Source organism: Mycetomoellerius zeteki, unplaced genomic scaffold (genome assembly GCF_001594055.1).
Source record: "Mycetomoellerius zeteki isolate Tzet28-1 unplaced genomic scaffold, Tzet1.0 scaffold113, whole genome shotgun sequence".
Taxonomy (NCBI): Eukaryota; Metazoa; Arthropoda; class Insecta; order Hymenoptera; family Formicidae; genus Mycetomoellerius; species Mycetomoellerius zeteki.
In genome coordinates, this window is record NW_017256051.1 from 1,706,505 (window position 1) to 1,731,302 (window position 24,798).

Here is a 24,798-nt window from a genome sequence, read left to right on the forward strand (position 1 = left end):
GCAAAGGGCAATTTCCGATAAATGCGGTAGCGGAGTATGATTTCGGTTTCGCGTTTTGCAGTTTGCGGCTCTTTTGTTATTTCCGGCGTTGACCATACTACATTCGACTCTGTTCACAATACATGAAATATTTGCTATTCAAATAAACGCTGATATCACTATCATGTATAAATCGACATGTTTTGTTACAACAATGTATTGAGATCAATACGTACTTCTTTTCAAATCATTCACAATTTTATCAATAAGAGATCAAAGTTTTTTTTTAAATAAAAAGTTAACTAAACTTCTTTTGAACTGTTTTCTATTTTTACAATTGTAAAAAAAGGAAAAGCTGATCTGTACAAGAACAGAATAATGGGCAAAAACTATTGAAACAATGGCTGCATTCAACAGAGAAAACCGCTCACTGAGCGCTCCCTGAGCAAAAAAGGGATCAATCTATGATTAATATGTTTATTTGTTATAATTCGTAATGTAAAATAACTTGTCTATTATCGATAATCTTTAATATCATATTCCTTACTTATTTATTACTGTTTATTATTTCTCTAATGTCGTGTTTTTTTTTGTGAGCGGTGGAGCGACTTTTAATTACGCTCCACCGCTCACTGAGTGCTACATAATCTTACGGCCCAAATACGGCATTAGAGAAATAATAAACAGTAATAAGTAAGGAATATTATATGATATTAAAGATTATCAATAATAGACAAGTTATTCTACATTACGAATTATAATAAATAAACATGTTACTCATAGATTGATCCCTTTTTTGCTCAAGGAGCGTTCAGTGAGTGATTTTCTCTGCTGAATGCAGCCATTGATGTGAAAATTTTATTTTTAAATTGTCAATGAGAGACGTATCCTTTTTATGTCACCCTGATCAGATAGTTTTTGCAAATTCGAAAAAATTTATATAACATTTTGTTACAATATGTTACAATGTCATCTACGAGATATTAACTTACAAATTTATTTTACGGGAAGAATGTATTTATAATTTTATTGTTTGCTGCTGATAGAAATTGATATTGCACTATCGTCAGGATATTCTTACAATTATAACTTTTTTATATGATTTGAAATTTAACTACTACTATGAAAGTAAACATGTAAATAAGTAATACGTGTGTGTGTATATATATGTGTGTATGTATGTATGTATATGTATGTATAATAAGTGACGAAGTTCGCACGTACATTGGTGAACGACGAATTAGAACGAGGAAAAGACAAACATAACGAGATCAGTATCAGAAATATGGAATGGCTTGTGCAAGCTGATGAAGCCGATCCACTTTTCTCTTGAATTTCATTTCATTTTTTTGCTCGTTACTTGAGACTAGGTAAAATCCCAAAAAGCAGATATATAGTGAGTGCAAAAAGTATTCGTACAAGGAAATCTTTTATAAAAAATGTCTTAAATATTTGTAGAAAAAATGTGTATTAACTAGTAATTGTATACTATGAATACATTCTATTCTAACATAACAAACGAGTTTCGAGTGTATTCCTGATTTTAGGAGCTAAATTTCTCGACTGTACGAATATTTCCTGAGCGTCCAAATAATATAATTTTTAATTTTCTCTTATTTTTAAGATGATACATTTTTTGTAATTAATACACATCTTTTGGCATATATTATGTTGAGAATTATACAGTTCATTTTATTTTTTATGAATAAATTGTTAATACCCAGCAAAATGACTGTTAATTAGACATCGATTGACATTGAAATACATCGAATTGATGCTCGTCGAATTGATATCGATTCGCTATCAATTCGATGAATCATTTCTCGCTGAATAATGTTTACTTATTAAAAATAAGATTTTTCTTAAATATTTTCTCTGTGCGAATTTTTTTCGAACTCACTATATATATATCACAAAATTGCAGGAAAAATGAGTAGGCTATCAAGTATATTCTTCAAATTGTATAATTTTTATAGTTAGGTGAATCGTCATTATTATATGTGAATTAGCATAAATCTTTAATAAATTGAAGCAAAAATTTTGGAAATAAATTTGAAACTTTATTTGATTTTAAAATATTAATTGTACAAAAACTTGAGAAACATACGAGGGCAAATCAAAAAGTTACCCGTGTTAGTAATGAAAACGCAAGATTTTCACAAAACTTATTTTTATTTTTCAAAGTAATCCCCTTTTAGGAGGATACACTTTTCCCAATGTTTCTGCCATTTTTTTAACCCCTCCGAAAAATACGATTTGTCGAACTCTGTAAAATAGGCCTCTGTTTCGGCAATGACCTCCTCATTCGACGTGAATCTTTTTCGGTGGACATGCAATGTCCCGAAAAATCCCGAATACTGAAAACTAAAACACTGTCCCGAAATGTCACAGACCCGAAATTTAAGAAATTCGACAATTTCCCGAAAAGACATAATCCCGAAATCTCTTTTAGATATGAGACAATATCCCAAAAAGTTAAATCCCGAACTTTAAGAAGTGTGACAGTGTCCCGAAAAATCATAATCTCGAAATCTTAGAAATGAAACAACATCCCGAAAAATTATAATTTCGAGAGAAATCTTAAGATGTCTCTAAATAACTCTAGAAATATGAGAAGAGACATACACATCCTGAAAAAAAATAGATCTTAAAGATGCACCTATGCATAAACGCACGCACGCACGCACGCACGCACGCATGCACGTATGTATGTGCATAGGTCCAAAATTCGCAACTCAAAATGCAATAGCAAGAGAATTCTCGAGAAATTAAATAAAAAAGTTTTTTTAAAAAATTTATTGAACACTAAAAAACACATTTTGATATGTAAATGATTTAAGCATTATAATAAAATAATTAACAATGAAACGGAGAATGTGAACGTAAACATATTTAAATACTATAATTAATATGTATTTTAATGCTTTAAAATTAGTTTCTATTATTTGTATCCATATGCCACTGAGAATTTTTTGACAATAGTACACTCGTCAATGATAAAAAAATCTTCGACAGGAAGGCCATCGTTTAACCTGTCCGTTTGCTAAAGCATGATTTTTAATTATCCAGTTATATGTCATTCTTATTAAAGGCTTTCCTGCCTTCAAAGTCGCTAGATCTCGACGAATTGTTGACTGTAATTCTCCTAACTTTTCTGTAAATAAGAAATTGAAGCATATATAATATTTTAGGTATTAATCAAAAATATGAATTGATATTTTCACGGTTTGATATTTTACATACTTATGAATATCCATGCATCATGATTATCCGCAAATTTATGATTCAATGTCCTGTGGTATCTTTCAATTAAATTATTCATTCGTTTAAGTTTTCGATACATAGAAAAACGAGTTGGTGTAACTCTGTTTATCCAAAAACGGAATACTGCAAATAACGATGGAATCGACGTCTCATGTATTCTGACATATTTGCTTCAATTTTTTGGAAAGCTATCGCAATTTCAGTTTCTGGTAATAATGCCAAAGTCCTTAACTTTGTAAGTATTTCTTCTGCATGTTTTGATTTTGCAATCTTTTTTCCTATAAATTTTCTCATATTTTTTTATATAAATAACGCCTATAAGATATTAAAAAGATTTGATTAGTTACTGTATGATATTATTATTGATTTTTCTAATATATGATTATTAACAGAGAGATGGAGAGAAAAAGGAAATACCTGCGAATAATGAAAATAAAATCCTTTCACCTCAGCGGACGGTAAAACCGTCAAAAAAGCTTTTTGAAGAGCAAATTCAAAATCCATCATTACTATTCGTGGACGCAATGCTAATACTAATTTTTTAAATATATATTCCAATATTGGTTTATAATCTATATATTTTCTTCGTTCCATGATAACCCATGCAAAGGGTATTCCCCATAGAGAAAATAGGAAAATAATCCCTCTAATTTTACTAATTGTTACAATCTTTTCATAGATGTTATTAATAATTTTTAAAAGACTTACGTGATTAAATTTTCGAGTCATCAATGTAAAAAGTTGTCGCGTTTTATTAACAGTTGAATTTTTATTTTTATTTTCTAATAAAATGGAAGCAGTTTTAAACGTAGTGTCAGCAGATACTTTTTCAATAGTTCCCATTTTGCATAAGAATCGAATAAATTTTCGATCAAATATTATTAAATGCGTTTTGCTACGATCTTCGGATTTTATAGATTTAATACTTAGGGAATATTTTTTACTATATTTCAATAAATGTTTCCATTCCTCACTTTTTAATGTTTTCGCGAAATCTCGCAATGATGTAGGACACGCAGATCTTAAATATCTTCTCCATCGTATAATCGATCTTCTTACGCTTTGGAATGGTACTAAAGGAGATACATTTTTCTTGTGTTTTACGCCAAATGACTACACACACTTGCGGGTTATTATTAATATAAGCGTATAATATATTTAATATCTCAACTTGTGTGATGCAATACAATAGTGTTAATCGTGTGTACATTGTCGTTCGAGAGTCCTTCTCTCTCGATATCTGCAGTCGTCGCGTCCCCTATACTCACTCCATGGCGGTACCACTATGCAACAATTTTCATATCTAAAAAGATTATATTAGGAAAGAGGGTTTTAATAAGTAATAACAATTGTGAGCAACACATATTATACACATACTTTCTGCTCACATCATCATATATATCTTTCACATTTCGGAAGTCGTTCTGAACGTTTCGTTTTAAAGTTTCTTTAAATAATCATATATCTTCTGCATGATCGTCAGCTGGATGGTCGTGTCTCTTTGTTTGTCGAAATCTATTATGTTTCAACTTTCCTCGTCCAGAACATCCTTTCTTTTTATATTTACATGATAGATATCTGTATTTAATAATTAGATAAATATAAATTACACATTTTATAATTTACAGTAAGAATCAAATAATACAATCGAGATAAGCAAAATATTATACGTACTTGAATTCATATTAAATTATTTGAAAAAAAAAACAGACATTTTTACGATCACAATAAAAATAATTGCAGCGTAATCGAAATATGACGATAATGACGAAATATAACACGATCATGACGATCAACTGCAAAATCGATAATTTAGTGCAACTACAGAAAGTATGTATAATACTTCGTTACGTACAGTACGGACCTACGTTCATTATATAACATGATGATGTGAGCAAAAAGTATATACAGATAAACAAATATACAGATTATAAACCAATATTGAAATGTATATTTTAGAAATTAGAATTCATCTTTGCGGCACAGTAACGACCATTTTGAAGAAGCTGTTCAAAAAACTTCTCTACATACCCTACAAGCGGAGATATATTACGACGCAAAATGCGCTATATGAGACATCGATTCAATCATTATTTGCGATATTATGTATGTCCTTTTCGGGATATTTCTCATTTCTAAGATTTCGGGATTATGATCTTTCGGGACATTATCACAGTTCTTAAATTTCGGGATTTTAACTTTTCGGGATATTGTCTCATATCTAAGATTTCGGGATTATGTCTTTTCGGAACATTGTCGTAGTTTTCAATTTTCGGGACAATTTTTTTTCGGGACTTTGCATGTTCTCCTCTTTTTCCACCGAGTCATTTTTTCAAGTTTGAAAACAAAAAGAAGTCGCAAGGGGCCAAATCCGGAGAGTACGGTGGATGCGGCAGCAATTCGTACCGCAATTCGACCAATTTGGCTGTGGCGACTGCGGAGGAGTGAGCCGGTGCATTGTCCTGATGGAACAACACTTTTTTTTCGCCAAATGGGGGCGTTTTTTCTTCAATTCAACATCGAATCGGCCCAATAAGTCAGCATAGTACTGCCCCGTGATAGTTTTGCTTTTCTCCATGTAATCGATGAAGATTACGCTTTGCGCATTCCAAAAAACAGTGGCCATCACTTTTCCGGCCGATGGGACCGTCTTGGCCTTCTTCGGAGCATGTTCGCCGGGTGAAATCTGTTTTGACTGTACCTTGGTCTCCGGTGTGTAGTAATGAATCCATGTTTCATCAACGTTTTTTTTTTACTACTCGACGCAAAAACTCCTTCGGATTGCGCTTGAACAGCTCCAAACATTGCTTTGAAAGTGATAGCCGCATTTGCTTGTTGTCCACCGTGAGCAATCGCGGCACCCATCGGGCCGACAGCTTTTTCATTCCTAAATTATCATGCAAAATATTGAATGCCGTTCCATACGACACGCCTATGGCCTCTGCTACTTCACGCACTTTCGTTCGGCGATCAGCGAGAATCATGTCGTAGACTTTTTCAACGATTTCCTCAGTAACCACGTCTGCCGGGCGGCCTGGACGCTCCTCATCAAAAACAGACGAACGACCACGTTTGAATTCGTTGAACCAATATCTGACGGTTGTCATAGATGGTGAAGGATTCCCATAGACGGCATCCAACTTCGTTTTTATTTCTTCGCACGTTTTTCCATCCAAAAATAAAAAGCGAATCACGAATCGATATTGTTCTTTTTCCATTGTATCGGAAAACATCAAACACTCTCGTTACGAATTGCTGTCAAATCAAGACTATTGCATGAGTCACTCTGAAATTTTGTACGGCATCATTTGAAAGATGGTAGTACACGATGGTAATGCCAACTTGCATCAGCAACGTAACCTGTCTTCAAACATGGGTATTTATTGATTTGCCCTCGTAATGAAAAAAATAATACCCGATCAAATTTTTGATAAAAACGATTGACTTCACATCAGTTATAAAATCTATAACTACGATCTTAAAAATCACAAAATTATTAAATAATAAATGTATAGTCATAAAAACTAATTCAATATACGAATCAATAAATTTCATGAAGATATCAAGCCGTAGCGATTTATAATATCCTCGATCTTCTACGATTCTTTTGCAATTTTGCATTCTTTATTCATTCCGTGAAGATCGCAAGAAAGTCTGTTTCTCCGTTTTGGTAACAATGCACTCAGCATGACAGCGAACGATTTATACGATCATTCGCATTATATTTCTGCGCACGTTGACAGAAAGGATAGGCGAGGAAAACGGTACAGAAAAGGAGAAAAACGATAGAGGTCAGCGGAGGTGGGTGAGTGGTGCTTTCGCGCGAAAGCCGAATCGTTTGCTGAGAGATTGTGGCGCGATGGCGAATTCCTGACTGCGAGCGGACGGAAAAATCGATGCGAACATGCTTTCGATTCGGTATGTCTTGAGCATTTTGCCATTTTCTCACCACACGACATTCGTATCTACGCCATCTCTTCTTCTTTTTACTTCATCCCCACGCTCACGAGAGATAAACGAGGAAAAAATAAACATAATGTTGCGAAAACATTTCCCAAAGTCGCGAAATCTTTATAGTTGCGATCAGTAACAATAATTTATGTAAAGTGTTTCAAACTGTTGGAGTATAAACACAGTACAGAGATATGACTTTAGGATACTGTGAATGAAATGTGAAAGCGAATAAATAAATTTTCAAGATGACTTCGGGAAAGACGGGTGAAAGGTGATATTGAATGCAGGCGCACGTACTTCAAATATTTACACGTTTATCTGTTTTATATAACTTGAGAATTCGATCATGGAGATGCTTTCTTTATTTTAAGTCACGAACGGTGAAAATAACTGCGAATATAGATTGAATAAATTATTATTGCAAATATCGCTTTCCTCCATCACATAATATTCTACATGTATATCGATGCTACATTTTTAAAATATCGTATTCCACTTTTGTCTTTAGTTTATATTATAATATAAAATTCCGTTGTTTAATTTATGATAAAGTTAGACGATATATATTTTAACATATTATCATTATCGAAAATGTATTTAGAATTATTATTATTTAAAATATATTAAATTTTGTATAAATTAAATAAAAAAAGTTTACGCAAAGATTAAATATTTATCTGATTTCTTGTATGAGAGCATACAGATTTTCAAATAACAGAATTACCGCTACTTGCTCATCATTATCGTAATATAATTAAAGCGCGATTATAAATTGACTTCTCTGAATAAGAGGATTATACACGAGCGGTGTCGAACTCACTATAGTGGATTTCTCAATCAGAATCGCCTCTCAGAACATCGTACATCTTTTATATTGTCCGTAGCCCGAGCTACAGCTAGGTAGTTCTCATCACATGGTAGGTGCAGCTTTCGCGATATTAGTTTCTGCGCTTCTCTCGGGGCTAAACCGTGAATTTCGGATGGATCATGGGACCGCAAAGCGGACTTTGTCTGTGTAGAGAAGGGCTAGCAGTCGGCAACCGGTGGGAACCCTCATCGACTATACATCGCCTGTAAACAGTTAGTTGTTCTCCGCGGGCTGGTGCCCCGGAGCGTGGAAGTTGACAGTGGACATTAATATCCCATTTGGAGTTGAGAGTTTCGCGGTCTACACCCGCGGTGCATCGTTGCGGCTCGCGCATTTACCGCGATAGCATTTAACGCGATTCGATGGTGCGACGAATACGAACAGTAAGACGAGAAGATTCGGTTGATTTCCCGAATATGTTGCGCCATTTATATGCTGAGAGAATAAATAGAGAGTATATGTATATCCTGTTTATCACGCGCGCACTTCTTTCAACTAAAAATTTTTAGGTGAATTTTCAGTCAGTTGTCTCTATGTGAACATTATTAATATCATTATCATTAACATTTGGATCTTATTATCATTTTTTAATTATTAACATTAAATATTTTGCTAAATAAGCCACATTCATACCTCAAATTCGTACATTAAAATAAATACAATATTATATTAAAGATATTTATTATTCCTTTATTATAAATTCTTTCAATTCGTTAAAGGTATAACTCATTAACATAGGCTTATAATGCAATAGTTTTTTGAAAAACTCTTCTTTTACACTTTAGTTCCAAGAATTGGAAGAAAATGCACGTGCGTCTACATATAAGACGCTCTATATATCCATTTGATTTTTAGTTTATTAGCTGTAATGGATTTATGGAACGTTATCAACGAGAGTAGCGTTGAGCGAATCTTGTAGAAATATTCATAAATATCGTATGATGTATTGATACACGGTACACGCTAACGAGGTACTAGGAATCGAATCAACCACCGCGTCCCCCCGACAACGTTATATAATATTTCACCAACAGAGAAATTGATGAATATTGACGACGAAAAAAGTATTCATCAACACTTATACCGAAAGATTATGTTCTCAAGACATGGCGTAAGTGTGTGTGTAACGCTATTTGCTTTATGCTCGCGAATATAGATGCTCATATTGAAGTTACGACCCATAAATAGTAAATAGCTCTCCGCGTAAGTAACTTTCATCATGCTGGATGTTAAAGGCAACTAGTAACACGGAAAGCCCTTAATATCGCCTTGCAGGACACACTGATCCATGATGATTCATGAAGGTGTCGTTTGAAATTTTCGACTCACCGTTTATCCGAATTTCGAGCAAAGTTACTTTCCCAAACGTAGCATCGGTTGATCTCTTCTGGAATTGGTTCGCAAGAAATCGCAGTCGTTGGCCCAGTCAGATGGGATAACTGCTGCGATCGAAGGGATAGCCGAAGTTCTCTGAAAACAAAGATGGGAATGTTGAAGTAGAGTTCAATTTTTGTGCGATTCAACTTAAACGACATGGATCTCACGTTCCATCTATTTTTCGGACGGGGAAATTTCTTCGATTTGGCGGGACTCGTATCTGAGCGAGAAAAGAGCTGCCGCGATTCAATGCGTTTCGCTTCCTCACTTAAAGTGAGTACACTATACCGGCTAGTGCGTTCAATCGCGAAAAGCGCGATGAAAAATCGAAAGAAATGGTAGATGATTAAATGGGGAAGAAGCGAGTCTCTCGAAAGAAGTCTCGCGAGAAAATCGATTACCTACTCACTAAAATTACAAATAATCTATCAATTGAATCTGTCACTCGGATGAGATTGCTTACCGGCGACGTGGGAAATTACTTTTAGGTAATGTATTATCGTGCATGCAATATAACGATTTCCGCTCGGAAATGTAACGAAATTTAAAATTTCTGCAACATGCAGCATTAACCGTGGATATGATTTTACGTCCGTAATATTCGTAATTTATACGAATTACATAAACTTTAATGTTTTTAATTCATTTGTTTCTATTCGAGATACAATCAAAGTCATCCGTTCGCGTTAAATGGCTGTGAATTGCAGCCGACAGCCTTCCTGGCACAAGTTACCAAGTACCTAGTTTCGCTTGCGCGCAGAATATGTTGCGGCAAACGATTTAATATTCGCGCGTACGGCTCATGAATACATTGTACACATCGCGGCATGCGCGTAATACCTACGTAATTTCATAAGCAGCGTCGGGCCTGAGCGTCAGAAGACGTCGGAAGATGGTTAGATAGCAAGATAGGAAATGCGGGCAACTCGGTTTTCGGCACGGATGCCGAAATATTCTCCGGAGGAAACCCAGAGTAAAGTGAAGTAGCGGTGAGAGGTAAAGCGAGGAAATGGGATAAGGAAGGAACGTGCGAATAGACAGACGGATGGAAGAAGATGACCGAGAAAGGGCAGGAAGGGGTTATAAGTAAAAGGCATAGGCCAGCGTATAGTAGCTGTCCTGGTACGTGGAACGGAGAGTCTGCGGTATTTTAATATCTGACATTCCTGAAACGACCGATCATCTGACTCTACTACCACTACCGAGCTACTACTACTACTAACTTCGATCCAGCAACTACGATTACTACATCGTGCATCGCTGCGAACATCTCCCTCCCGAACAACTTTTCGTGACTTCGTTGCAAATAATAACAAATGTCGCTTTTATTTTATAGTTATTACTATTTGTGCCATCGTTCGTTGTGCAATTGGCTGCAGTTACCTATGTTTGAAATTATGACAATCATTTGATTCTTTGTGACGACACGAACATTTCTAATGATAATTTCCGAAGTTTCGAATATCATATGTAACGATTGCTCTGCTCTTTTTATTGATCTTTCCATAAGGTATTTACCGTCCCTCCATCTAGAAATTGCTTTGACGTCATTCCTTTTTCTGTATTTTTATATGTAATCATTTTTTTTGCAAAATTTCTCTATTTTTTCGAAAACAGTGACTGCTGATGTTAATAACTATAATATATAAGATGTGGATTTTATTATTTATTAATCGAAATATAAATTTCTCAGCAATTTATTACACTTAGGAATATTAACACTTCTTAAATAAATTGAAAAATCTGGATATAAATCTTCTATTATTACGTGGAAATTACTTCTTTGGAAGATTATATGTTCGATGTTTGTAATGACCCTATTATAAGCGCAATATTATTTAATATTGAGTAATATTTTAGGCATATTATTAGAACATTAAATGTAGGTAATGTTTAATAATATTTTATTAAAATTATATAATATTATATAATATTCCAGAAATATTAATGAATTATACATATATGTCCACTCCTGATAATATTATATGATTATTAAAAGTAACATTATTTAATCATACTGTAATATTGTATGAACATTGAAAAGTATTATAATAACATTTATTTAAATCTGTAAAACTGTTATTCCAGTTCAGTTTAAGATTAAGTTTAAAATCTGAAAATAAATTTAAGGCGCGCAATGGCAGAACTGGACATGTATATAGAATCACACTGAAAAACGTTCTTTATACACTGATATGTATGGTAGCATAGACCGATAGACCTTTTCGTTACTTATTGTGAATTCAAATTGCACTTATATAAAAATAATTAATATTAAAATAAATATTTTAATAATACTTCAGGGATAATATAAAGCTTATTATGTAAAGTAGACATATAATGTCTATAGAATATATATATATTTCCATAATATTAAAAAATATTATATAGAGGAGAAAATGGTATTATGGCATCCCAGCTACATTTTACACAATAACTTTGTTAATAATCAATTTTTAAGTTTAAAACTTGACACTTACATTCGTTAAAATGTTTTTGAATCTATTCTGGACTTAAAGTTACGAAATATTTATTACTTAGGATACTATTAAAAAATTGGCGACATTGCATAATGACTCGAAGAAAAAAATGAGTGATAATCCATAAAAATGTGACCTTCCATAAAAATAGCCTTAAAATATTAGTTTTGTTTAGAAAACAATATTTGGTTACAAAATTAACAAAAAAGTAAAACATTTTAAAATATATGCAAATGAATGTCTATACATTCACATAACTTCTGCATATATAAGCTGTACAGTACTAAAATTCTCAGTACTAAAAATAGTACACGTAATATAAAGTATAGATTAACAGTGGAGCTAACAATCGATTATTAAATAATTATTTTGATACGAAAACCTCAAAAAAGAGGTCGTTAGTAATTAATATCCATGAAGGGCCACATTAGTAAAATGCCATGTTATTGTTTAAATTTGCATAACTCAAAATATATGCAGTCAAATAAATGTTAAATAGCAAATAACGCACTTAAAGATACATATATTCGTGTGATGATACGCTCAAGTTTAAAAAAAATGGGGAAGTAGATGTAATTAAATACTAAAATGTACTTCAGAAACGTCTCGAAATACTTGAAAGTAAAAATGCGTTATAATAAGTGCTGGCTATTGAGTATTTGGTATATTAGCATCATGGTGTAACGACGAGCTACCGAACAAATAATTCGATAAGTAATCATTAGGATTCGCTGTATAATAGCGGAGATATTAAGGGAGGCTACAATATATGCACTGGCAATATATCATCTTCTCCTCTAATATTCTCAAAATATTGTAATAATATTATTTTAATTTTTTTTTAATAATATTCATATAACGTTCTAGGAATATTTTGTGCTTATAAGGGATAATGTATAATCTTAATAATAATTTTCAAGTTTTATTACACACAGAAGGAATAACACAAATGTATGATTAATTATCGACGTTTATTTTATTTATTGCACAAGCAAACTATAAATATAATAAACTACAAAAAAATAACAAAAGGCTAAGATTGCGTAGTATCTAATTGAACATTTCATTTTGTCCGAGTAGGCGTCATTATTTACCAATGTTTCAGTTTCCACAAATCTCTTTAATCGTTTATATAATCTGTTGGAATTTCAGCCGCAGTTATCTCTCTTTCACTTTCCTAAAACCTGCTCAGCGAAATATCTCGTCATCCATCCACCATGACTTTGGCACTTACGTGCACAACTCATTTATCATATCCAATAGGATGCCATGAAACACGATTTCTCTACGTCTTACGTGAACGGCGAGTTCATGAAGCACCATTCAACAGCTCATGGTTTTTGCAGCTATTGAGATATAGATCGGTTGAGGCATTGTAACTCGCATTTATCAAGTGCATTCGGTATAGCACATAGTTTCATCTCGTAATATAGATAGATGGTTGCTTTATTGAATTAATCACCCGACAAGTTTATTCATGCTTCAAATCCTGTGGTACAAAATGATTCTTTTCACGTGAGATAATATTGCATCTTGGACAAGAATAATGAATTAATTTTTGGCATAATATTGTAAATATGTATATAATATATTAAGAATACTTATCAGTGTTACATATTATAAAAAATATATTATAATATATATAAATAGGTATTATTTAGATAGATATGCAAGGAAATTTTTCATAAAATTTTCTATTTAATTCTAAAATTTTAAACGGACCCTCTCATATCAATTTTTATAAAATTCAATCTTATGTAGAGAACAAAAGAGTTTAATATATTTTTTACTTACGCTACATTAAAGATTAAAGAAGCTGGTGTTTTTATATTTTTCTTTACGTATCTACCGCTTTTAGCAAACTCCTCATCTTGCGAGATAAGTAGATGACGTACGTAGCAACAGATCATGTACACACATGTGCTGTGTTAAGGTCGAAATGTGGAAAAGGCAACAAAGAAAAAACATCTCTCTCAGTTATAAAAACAGAACAGAGGGAACGCAAGCAGTTCAATCTTAAGTGCTACAGAACGCTTGGAAGAAAGGAAGCGAGAATGGATATTCCTACCTGATTTTCTCGTCGCCTAGAACTGTAACCTTATATATATACCATACATAGCAGATCTCCGTATATGTATAATGGATCTCCTCGGTCAATTCTTCATTCTATGAGCACATTCGCTTCACTCGAAAGTCGCGCGATCCGAGTCACTCCATGCTCCAAGAGAAAAGCGTCTTTTCAATTTACTTGACAAATTCTCGCAGATTCGCCTAGACTTTCGGTCCGGAACATACGGACTGTCTATGACGAACGCGAAGCAAATAAGAAAACTGAAAGTGAAATATATCGCTTGATTTTTTTTACGACCACACGTTTTCCGCCTATCAAAATTCAGCTTTAGAAATGGAAAAGAGATCTATCCTCTCGTCTTGATTCTTGTCACCTTGCTATTTTTGCTAACTTGCCAATTTCACTTTCAGCCTAATCATCACGAATTTTTTAATTTGAAGACGTAAGTTTCTCAGGAAGAAGCTTTCGTGTTTCAAAATAAGGTATTTATTATTTTTTAAAGAATATAACTGCTATTTTAAGAAATGTAAAAATATAAAATAAGACAATGGTAATAAAAATAAAACAATTAAAATCATAAGATTTTATTTCTGCGACAGTGCAAAAATTTGAAAAAAATGAAAATCTATGAATAATGTATGTATACCAACAAAACAAACAGTGATAATATAAATGTTATATTATCACTGTTTGTTCTATCTATCTTCGTAATATTCCTGATAGCAAAGGACATTACTGGTTTGTGCGCTAATGCTGCGGATTATGGCTAGATAATTTCTCACCGCGATTGAATTATGGTCCATGGTAGTCCTGTTTTTGTTTCACGCTACCATTCCTGGTTAGCGTAATCTAGTTGCGAGGCACATACGCAGTACGTTTTCAAACGTTCTCTAATATCGCGTGTAGAATATATTCGAATCTGTGGATATATGGTCACACTTTATACATGAGGAGGAGCGGAAACGACAAGAATACAAAATAGCATCGCGTGAGGAAACAGTGAAAAAGCGCTATACGGGAGGCGATTTTGGCGGAACGAAGAGTACTGGAATGAGAGCTATCGAAAGAGAGAAACGAATGAGAGTCTCTCGGCGAGACAAAGCGTGCTCGAATGTATATACCGTATATACATACACGGATTATCAGAAGGGGCGTCTAGGCATTCCAATTCGACATAGCTGCTTGACCCGACGATTCCAATTCCAATCAGCCGCCTCTAAATCCAGCTCCTGTTCGACTCCGCGCGTATATCAAGTTGCCGCCCTCCTCACTCACGCATAGACTCCGTTTGGCCGTTTGGCCTCGCGGTGAAACGATCTCGAGGAGATTAGTGGCGCTGCAGTATGGTCCGTGTGTCTGCTTTGGGATACGATCCATGATCTTTCGATGTTGATGCTCAAGATTCTCCAAGGTAACGCTAATACCATTGAAATGTCGTCTATAGGGAGTCGCAATTAACTTTAAAAGACGTAACTTGATAATGAAGATTGAGGTAAAAGAAAAATGATTTCGAGAGATTTAATTTTGAGATAAGACGCAGAAAGGAACTTAGGCTTCAGGTTAATCAAAAGAAAAAAGGAAAGAAGAATTAATTGACTTATTGTTAGTAATAACATGAAAGAAGCTACCAAATTTCAAAAATTTTACTCGTAGATATAGGTATACCTTGATCAAAAAGTTCCCGGAATTCATTCAGAAAATTCAAAATACAAGTTTATTCATCAAAAGTGATATTGTCCCCTTCAAAGTACTCCCCATCGACTGCAACGCACTTATGCCAGCGCTTGATCCAGCTCTCGAAACATTTCTGGAACTCTATTGTCGGTATAACCATCAGAGCCGTCTTCGATTTTTTCATTACCTCTTGGTAGTGTTTTTTTGACTCGATCGAACAGAAAAAATCGCAGGGAGCCATTTCGGGTGAATTCGATGGCTGTTGGATGGTATTCGTTTCGTTTTTGGTCAAAAAATTTAATACAAACTCGTTGTTGCAAATTCAACTTCATTTTTAAAACTGTAAAAAATCGAAAACACGTGCAGAGGTAGATGTAATCAAGACGGCCGCGGCGTAACTTTTACAAATGTCAAGTTATGGCGATAAAATTGGGTGGAAATGTCAATGATAGATGTGGCAACTTAACCAAAAAAACAGAATCAAATCAGCTGACTCAGAGCATCACCTGGTGGTAATTCCGGGAACTTTTTGATCAAGATAGTATGTATCTATTCGTACTTAAAAAAAATTCTTTCTGCCCTAAAATACATACTATTGGCACATATATTAAATTGAGTTAAAATTTTCTAGTCAACTGTGATAAAAATTAAAGCAATGGAGTAGAAAAGCTTGACCTTGACTAGTGACTAGGATAAAGTTAGGAGAATAAAAGTAAGTTGAAAATAATGCAAAAGCATTTGCGAACGAATTTTTTATTTAAACTTTTCAATGAATTTGCAGAATGTGATAAATTTACTTTTATTAACACGAGTAAATTTTATAATTACATTAAAATATAAAAAATTTAATTCCGTAAAAATTCTTGCTAGATAGCTTTTAAAATAATTTTATCAATCAACTAATTGTTATTAACGGCATTAATTTTCGTATCATTAAACCTGACAAAGGTATATTACAATTAAACAACGGATACGATAGCTCTAAGAATGCAGTAGTAACCTAGTGTCAAGGGGATTTAAAAAACACAGTTACAAGAAGTAAAAGTTCATTCGAGTAAACACGAAGGAGCTTTTGTTCTGGAGCTTTTAAACTTTTTTATTGTCCTGTTTCTGGAGATTCATGGTAAGTAAACGGTAAACTTACAATCACCGCAACCAGTATTTTGCCCATCTTATTAACTCTTTCTATAAATGACTCGGCTGTTCTTCTTAATTATTTGTATCTCATCTTTTTCTTCGATCTTTTACTTGACGTATTATTTGCAGTGAATTTGAGATGTTTTAGATGTTTAGAATTTGAGATTGCTTCATAATTTTCGTAGCTAATATAATTGAGGTGTACCAAAAGGAAACGTTGTAAGTGCCATTTTAAAAAATATTTTAAATTGAAAGGAAAAATTTTCTTTTTTGAAAACTATTATTTCAAAAATTCTATAAAAAAGTTATCGTAATAATAAAAGATATGAGCAATTAGTCTCTCTGCAACAATTTTTAATTAAATAATCTAATTTTTTTAAATCGTATTAAAGTTATTAAAATTTCTAAACATTATAAGTCCAAGTATTGTATAATATCAATTACATAATGGACTTACGCATTTTGAGTTGTACTACCCATTTTTTTCCGCTTGTAGCACTTCCCATTAAATATTATACTGATAGATATTATGTGATAGAACATAACATCTTTATAACCTATTCATACAAAAAACGCATTTTTACATTTTTGACATTTAAATGTAATTTAATGTTTTGTGATGGTACACTTTAATTTCTTTTATTATATTTAATCGCGAACTTCGTTAGTCTAATTTAAAAGTTAAATTATAGGTATAGTGTATTACGTATAATAGAAGTAAATAACAAAGTTAAAACAATAAAGACTAACACTTATATACATTATATATATATATATATATAAGTATTTTATTAAGTGTGTGAAATTATATTTTGATTTCGCTTTGTAAGATAAATAAGATTTAAATAAAAAGTTATGATTATAAACTGACTACAATTTTAGTCAATTTATAATTTTAACAAGTTAAATATTTTTATACATATATTAAATTCCAAAAGTGCTGAATTATTCATTTTTGATAAATTTTTATCAGATTTTGTTATAACTGAAGATTCACTATTATTAAGATATTAATTTTAATTATATTTTCGAATTTTGTAGCAAATAATATGTAATCTCATACATAAACCTTACCGAGACAAATTTCACTTTAATAACAATTTAAGAATATCTCAATGAACTTTAAATTAAATTCAATAGACTGTAGAATTTTAATTTAAAGTTTTTATTTGCTTAGGCATTTATATATTGAAATAAACTCCACATTCGTCAAAAAATCTCCAAAAATATCGTTATACTATATTGAGGATCTGGCTGATCGCGTGGAAGCGTAACTGTGCTGGGATATTCTCTATATGTATAGGATAAAACTGAACGAGGAATTGCAATTTTATAGCGGTTGGTGAAATAATTCGTTCGACGACGGACGATCCGTCTTTCACCCTCGGAATCACGCGTCCCGGATTTCCTCTACCGGGGCTCAAACTTCTAACGCCAATCGTATAATTCACGCTGTGAGATTCGGCACGAGTGCGATTTGTAATACTCTGGAAACGGAAATACCACTTCACGTGAGAGCTTTGCTTTATTGACGTAGACTTCTTAAAATCGAGACGAGCCATTATCCTTGATTTACAAAGCGCTCATCAATTTATGATAATTCAATATTCCTTGACAATGATAATATGCGATGGTTTTTATGGCTTTTCCTGTTTTTTGTTGACTCTCAAATCAAGGAATTTCATACACCTTTACCTATTGCTCTGTATAGCATTTCCATCCTTAACTGTCGTATGGTAATTTATTCGCAACCTCATATCCTGATGTTTATACAGAGATATATGAAAAACTTAATTTGCATATGTTATATACACTGAGAGAAATGTTTTGGTACGTATAACCATTTATTTTGTTAATATATGACTAACAAAAACTTTCTTACTTTTTCGTTTAAAAATTATGTTGTTCTAATAAAAATTTTGTGTGGTTATTCGAAACAAATTTTGATTAGAATAACACAAATCAAATTTGGAACATTGTTTATTGTTAATATAACATAAAACGTGTTGATTTAATGAATATAAATACTCGCATAAGAGCGATTAACAGTAATTAGTGTACCCAAGAAGTTACAAAGTTAATAAAGTAAAATCATTTTGAAGAATACATTTTGAGATTGTATGTCTATCAGTTTTTTTATGACAATAATAGAAAAGTGATGCCAATGGAGAGAACACATTCATATAGTGATCCAAATCCGACACTATTCGACGCATCAAAATTTATGGTTCCCTTGGCTAGAGAAAGCTCAAGTAGAGAATGGCGATAATGGAATTTTCCGTCTACTTCCAAACCGCGAAAACGACATTGAGACATACATATGTCGAAATAAAAATACGAACGGAGAACCTTTTTTACGTGTAAAGCAAGAAACAAGAAAAACTTATTTCGTTATTCAATCTACCTTTTTACTTGTTCATCTTGATAAATGGAATTTACGAACTACTGTTGTCGTGGATCAAAAGCATTTTCACTGCTGTCACAGTGCATTCGAATATGCTCTGATTTGATTAAATTGGATTTTGCTCTCTTTAACTGAGCAGAGAATTTGTGAATCTATCAATGATTCTTAATCGCTTATTGCAGATCCGTGATGCAAATTTTTCGTATTGCAAATTTTCAGTATTAAACGATAAATTAGTAAAGGACAGAGATAGTATTACGTTATTCTCAGTGAGATTACGGCACTATAGCTTTATGTTTGGTGCTACCAGCAGACTTTATTTGATTCTTGTGACTTTTTCCTTTCATTGCAGTAAAGACGATATAAACGTGATGTCTTTTTCTTTAATACGCTCACGATGTCGATTAATTCTATTCACGTTGAATTTGTCTCTCAACACTGTTAACTTTTTCCTACTCTACTTCCTTTACCTTCCTTCTATCTCAAGCTTTCCTTTTTTTTTTCTAGATCGTTTCGTTTCTTTCCAAATACCACGTGACCGAAATACGGAAAGAAAACGTTTTTCCAGATACGATCCTCTCTAGATATATACGATGCAGCCATGTCTGCGACTAATCTGAGAATGTCACGAGCGTTTGTGGTTCTTTTTGCTCATTTACGCTTGGCCGTAGTTTCTATGACAAAAACTGTCTATACATTCAATTAATCACGAGAGGCTGACGTTAATGATGAAGCCAAAGTGTGTCGGATTAAAAATTCATAATGCCTCGACGCACACATAAACTCTTTCGTTACCATGATGCAGTCACTATCACTTGTGTTTTAAATTAAATCTATCGCGCATGTACGCGATGCCTTAGTGGGCAACATACAAGTTCTAAAAAATCGATAGAGGTCGATTTAAGCTTCCTTTCAGAAGATTTTATTCGAGCGAAAACTTCTGTTCGAATCTTTCCTCTCTGAACGAAATAACCTGCACTTTAATTTTACGGCCGAGTACGCTTATTTCTTTTTTCTTTCATTACAATTCTAACTTCCAAATTACTTGGAAAAGTAACTAATGAAATTTTCTGTGCAACTATGCACGTGGCCGAGATTTTAACTCAAAATCTATCTTTGTGGTTGGAGATATAATTAGGCGGAATAAGAAGATTTAAAAAATAGAATTCAATCGAAAAATTATACATGCTGTCCCAAAATTTATTTATATAAAAATATATACATATAAACTAAAAGTATTTTTTCGTAATTTTTATAACCTGTTTATTTACATATATAAATTATATAGAAGAGCTTATTATAGGATTATTAATATTATAAGATCATTGGCAATGTATTCTTTTGTCTCTCATTTTACTTGATTTAAAATACTTTTTGGGAATAGTTTAAAATATTTTAATTCAATATATTATTTACATTATTTATCATCAACATGTGAAATGGATATAATTATCATTTAAACTACATAAATAATTACTCCAGACATATGTGCACAAGACTATAATAGAACATGATATTACTGATAGTGATGTATTTTTGCCATTATTGTATATAATGCAATATATCAATGTTTAGATTCAAAGCCGGACGGTATTCAATAACCAATGTCAGTACTTATTAAACACTACTACATGTACACCATTATAATTTGTAAATGAAGTCCTTTATCTGCTTCAATACGATTATTGTTCATATTTTGTTTTGCTAGTGATCCAACATCTGATATCTTTATGGCATTAGACACTACATCGAATAAGCTCTGCTTCCTACATAAGTATGTTGAATTTTTGTGTAGATATATACAAAACATAGTGTAATGTATATGTAATTTAATGGCATTTACATTTTTATACTATTTAATGTAATTTTATAATAATTACAAATCTGTTTCTATATTCGAATATAACTACACTGTGTACAGTTACACCGACAGACAAGTTGACGTAACATGTGCCTAGAAATTGATTCGATCGAGCCATCCACTATCATATGTGTATATAAGAGATACTGTTATCGTAGAACATTCAACCATGTTGGTCGGCGACCATACGAAACTCTATGAATACATAGCGTAAGTTGGGGTGAAATTGCTTCAGCAGGCTTATCTTTGCGATAGCGTGGAAAGACGATTCTGGACTGTCTATTCTCCTAAGAAAACAATTAGAGAACTACGAACACTCTAAAAACGTAAAATTCTTTTTCGTTTAATTAATCGATTTGAAAAATTCATTTAATGTAGAATAAAACAGCGGAGAATGAAAACCATTGAGTTTCATAAATTGAATGCTATGTACAGACTACTGAGAATGACGTAAGTGTAAGAACAGCGCAGTAGTATAGCATTAAATTAATGGTCTCGCGTGCTGCACATAGCAGCTCCGAATGTACATTATCTCTTTGCGTTTAGATAGTTACATGATACGACACATTCATCCATTTGCATGATAATTGATATTACTACGTTAATGTACGTTAATACACGATGTATTCGAATTATTGATACCGTTTTCAGATTACAAGGATCGATTATATGTATAAATTTACGAAGCTTAATTTCTTGACTCGTCGAGTATCTAAACTCATGACAAAAAATGTCGGTATTTTTGCGTAAACAATATTATCATTTTTCTTCATTGAAATTTTGACATACGTGATCCAAAAACTTTGGAATAATCGTCATTCTTTTTCTCTTGCTTTAGTTAACAGTATAGAATTTCTACGAAATTTTTTTTTCCTGTAAAATCTTGTTGTTTGACCTATACTCAGTTTTGCCGTTAGATACCTATATAATAGTTATACACATACATATGTATATTATCGTTATATTATATTATAAAAATAAACTAATTATTTAGTTTTATTAAATCTACTGCACTAGAAATAAGAAAAAAATCATTTATTGAATAAAATAATAAATGCTCATAAAAGTAATATTACTTTCGTCAGCTTCGATTATACATCATATTGTACTTCTTCGCTAAGAAAGAATAATCCTATTAATTGGTACCACGTTTCGCTTATATTTAACTTTGATAGTTATTGGATTGAACCAAAAATATTATCACCTTTCCGAGTCGGACATTAAAAGTCAACAAGATATCTCGCTTTTCTGAAATTATTTCACGATATATTATATCTATATTTGGTGTGTGAATCTTGGCGGTGATATTAAACACGCACTGCTATAGTGATTAAGAATAAAGATTAAACAGTAACTCAGCATATGTGCTCATCGCGTATCCATACACACGTGGAGACTGACTAATTAAATTTAACGTAGAAAGGGCGGCAAATGCATAACGTAACGTCGAGCGAGTAGCGTAATAAAGTGCAGCCGAATGGAAGAATCCCGTCAGAGTTAGCTACGTTCGAGAAATTTACTTTAGCGAACGCGCGCTCCTTCTCTCTACCCCTCCGTCGGAAATACTACGATAAAATTCAAGCAAAATTGCTCCTTGTTAGAGTTCAAACAAATTCCTGCGCTTCGCTTGTTTTGCTATGAGGCGCACGCGAGACGCGTCGAAGAAGAAAATGAGTAAACCGAGAGTTTCTCTAAAACTCCTCGGTCCAGCAAATGCCTTTCTCTTTTCCGCTTACAATCGATACGAGAGAAATTCACCTCGCATATTTTCATTTTCCCATTCTCTTGCCATCGTTACGTTATGTAATCACGATACCGTGTTTACGCGGAATATTGAAAAGCCCATCGATACGATTAAGCTCGAATGGAATGCAATTCGATAGAAATATCAGAGAACAACCGACATTGGACGACTCAGCAAACATTTCTCTATAAATATTAAGTTGCATAAAGCTTATTGGTTCTTTATTAACTTTCAATATTAATTATGTTCCGCAAATGCGTTATTGTATAATAAATATACTCAATATTTAAATAACCACAAAAAGTGTTATAAGTCTAATAATTCATCGTTTTATGATATATTGTAAATTACTGTTATATATATGTTAATGTAATATACTCGCTATCTGTTCCATAATATATAATTCTTCAAAGATCTTATGCGAGCAGTGCAAAGTTATCTGTCGCTTTTCTTGTACAGAGATGTTGTCTCAGGAATTTAACTCATAACTTTCTTGCGCATCTGTCCTTTCACTTAGTCTTCAACCTGCTTCTAAAATTCGTTAAGAAATACCAGTTAAAATCTTTATCAATATAATTAATGTCTTTCTAAGAATTATTATAGTCTGTCTTTTTATAAATAAAGAGAGAGAGAGAGAGAGAGAGAGAGAGAGACAGAAAGATTTGTGATTATTACTAATTTAACTTTTTTCGTTAAACTTAACATTTAGGAAAAATTGTCTATTACTACTTCTGTTGCCACTTATTTCATTACTGTAGTAATTATTAACCCTTAATACATTGGGTCATTCGTGTCCTGCGTATTTCTTTTCTTTAGAATATTAGAAGCACTAGGCTAAATAATGGTTTCTATCCTTTCCTTTTTTTAAATATACGACTTTACAAATACTTTCTAAAGACATGTTAAAATATATGTAAGAATTATTTAATAATTTTTGAATACTCGTAAAATGAAAATTAAACCCACGAAAGACAACCGATCGTGGCATATAGTAAAGGGACCAGAAAATCATCGTGTATGTATTAAAGATTAATTATATATGTATAAATGTGAAGGAATCAATTCGAGATTTACATTTTAACTTTGCTGCTATATAAATTCTCCTGCGCCCAAACGACATAAAGATATTTTAGTAGTACCTACTTTCGTACCATCTTCACTATTAATACCTATATAGCATGTATAGAGAAAAATAGGCGAAGCATGCTGTGGGTTACTACCATGTTGTAATAAAGAAGAGGTGTGCTGTTGCGCAAGAAGATGATTAACCAATGAGGATGGTGGAACAAGTAACCGGCCACATTAATATATCAGCCAATCAACGTTTTTTCTGAGATACTCAATGTGGTATAATTTAAATAAGAAAATGACAATTAATGACTTTGTTTTGTTGAGCACTATTATTGTGACTTTTTATTATTAATTATTATTAATAATTTAATAATTATTATTATAAATTCCTTCTAGTTTATAATAATATTATTAAATTATTTATATATATGAAAAGGGTAAAGATAAATAAATAAAATGCTTTATCAGAATTTATTAGAAAAAAACAAATAAATTTGTAAATATTAATATTTAATTTATATATCTACTACTTTTGAGGTTAATCTCCTTGCCACAAGCTTTCATCCATTTTGCCGCGATGTTACTATTTTTTGGAAACGAAAAAACTTTATTTTTTTACTTTCGCATTTTCATTGCAATTTTTACACCCTTTGACGCTGCATGCCACCATTTTTTTTACAAAAACATATTACAAGTGATACGTCAGTCTCTTTGTTTTCTTTGCTATGATTTTCCAATATGGAAAGCGACTTGTTCCAATGCCATATATGCGCAGAATGCGTCAAAATTTGGTGTACTTCACGAGCATCTCTTCTTTATTACACCATGGTTACTATCAAGAAGACTAGAGACCAGGAGAGTCAACTCGCATGGTGGGGGTAAGTCAAAAAACGTCCGCGACTATTCACACGATG

At 32.6% G+C, this 24,798-nt stretch overlaps 1 protein-coding gene across 1 annotated transcript in view; it reads left to right on the forward strand.

Moving 5' to 3' along the window:
* Positions 1-24,798, forward strand: part of Octalpha2R (alpha2-adrenergic-like octopamine receptor) — a 114,785-nt gene that overhangs the window by 31,403 nt on the left and 58,584 nt on the right.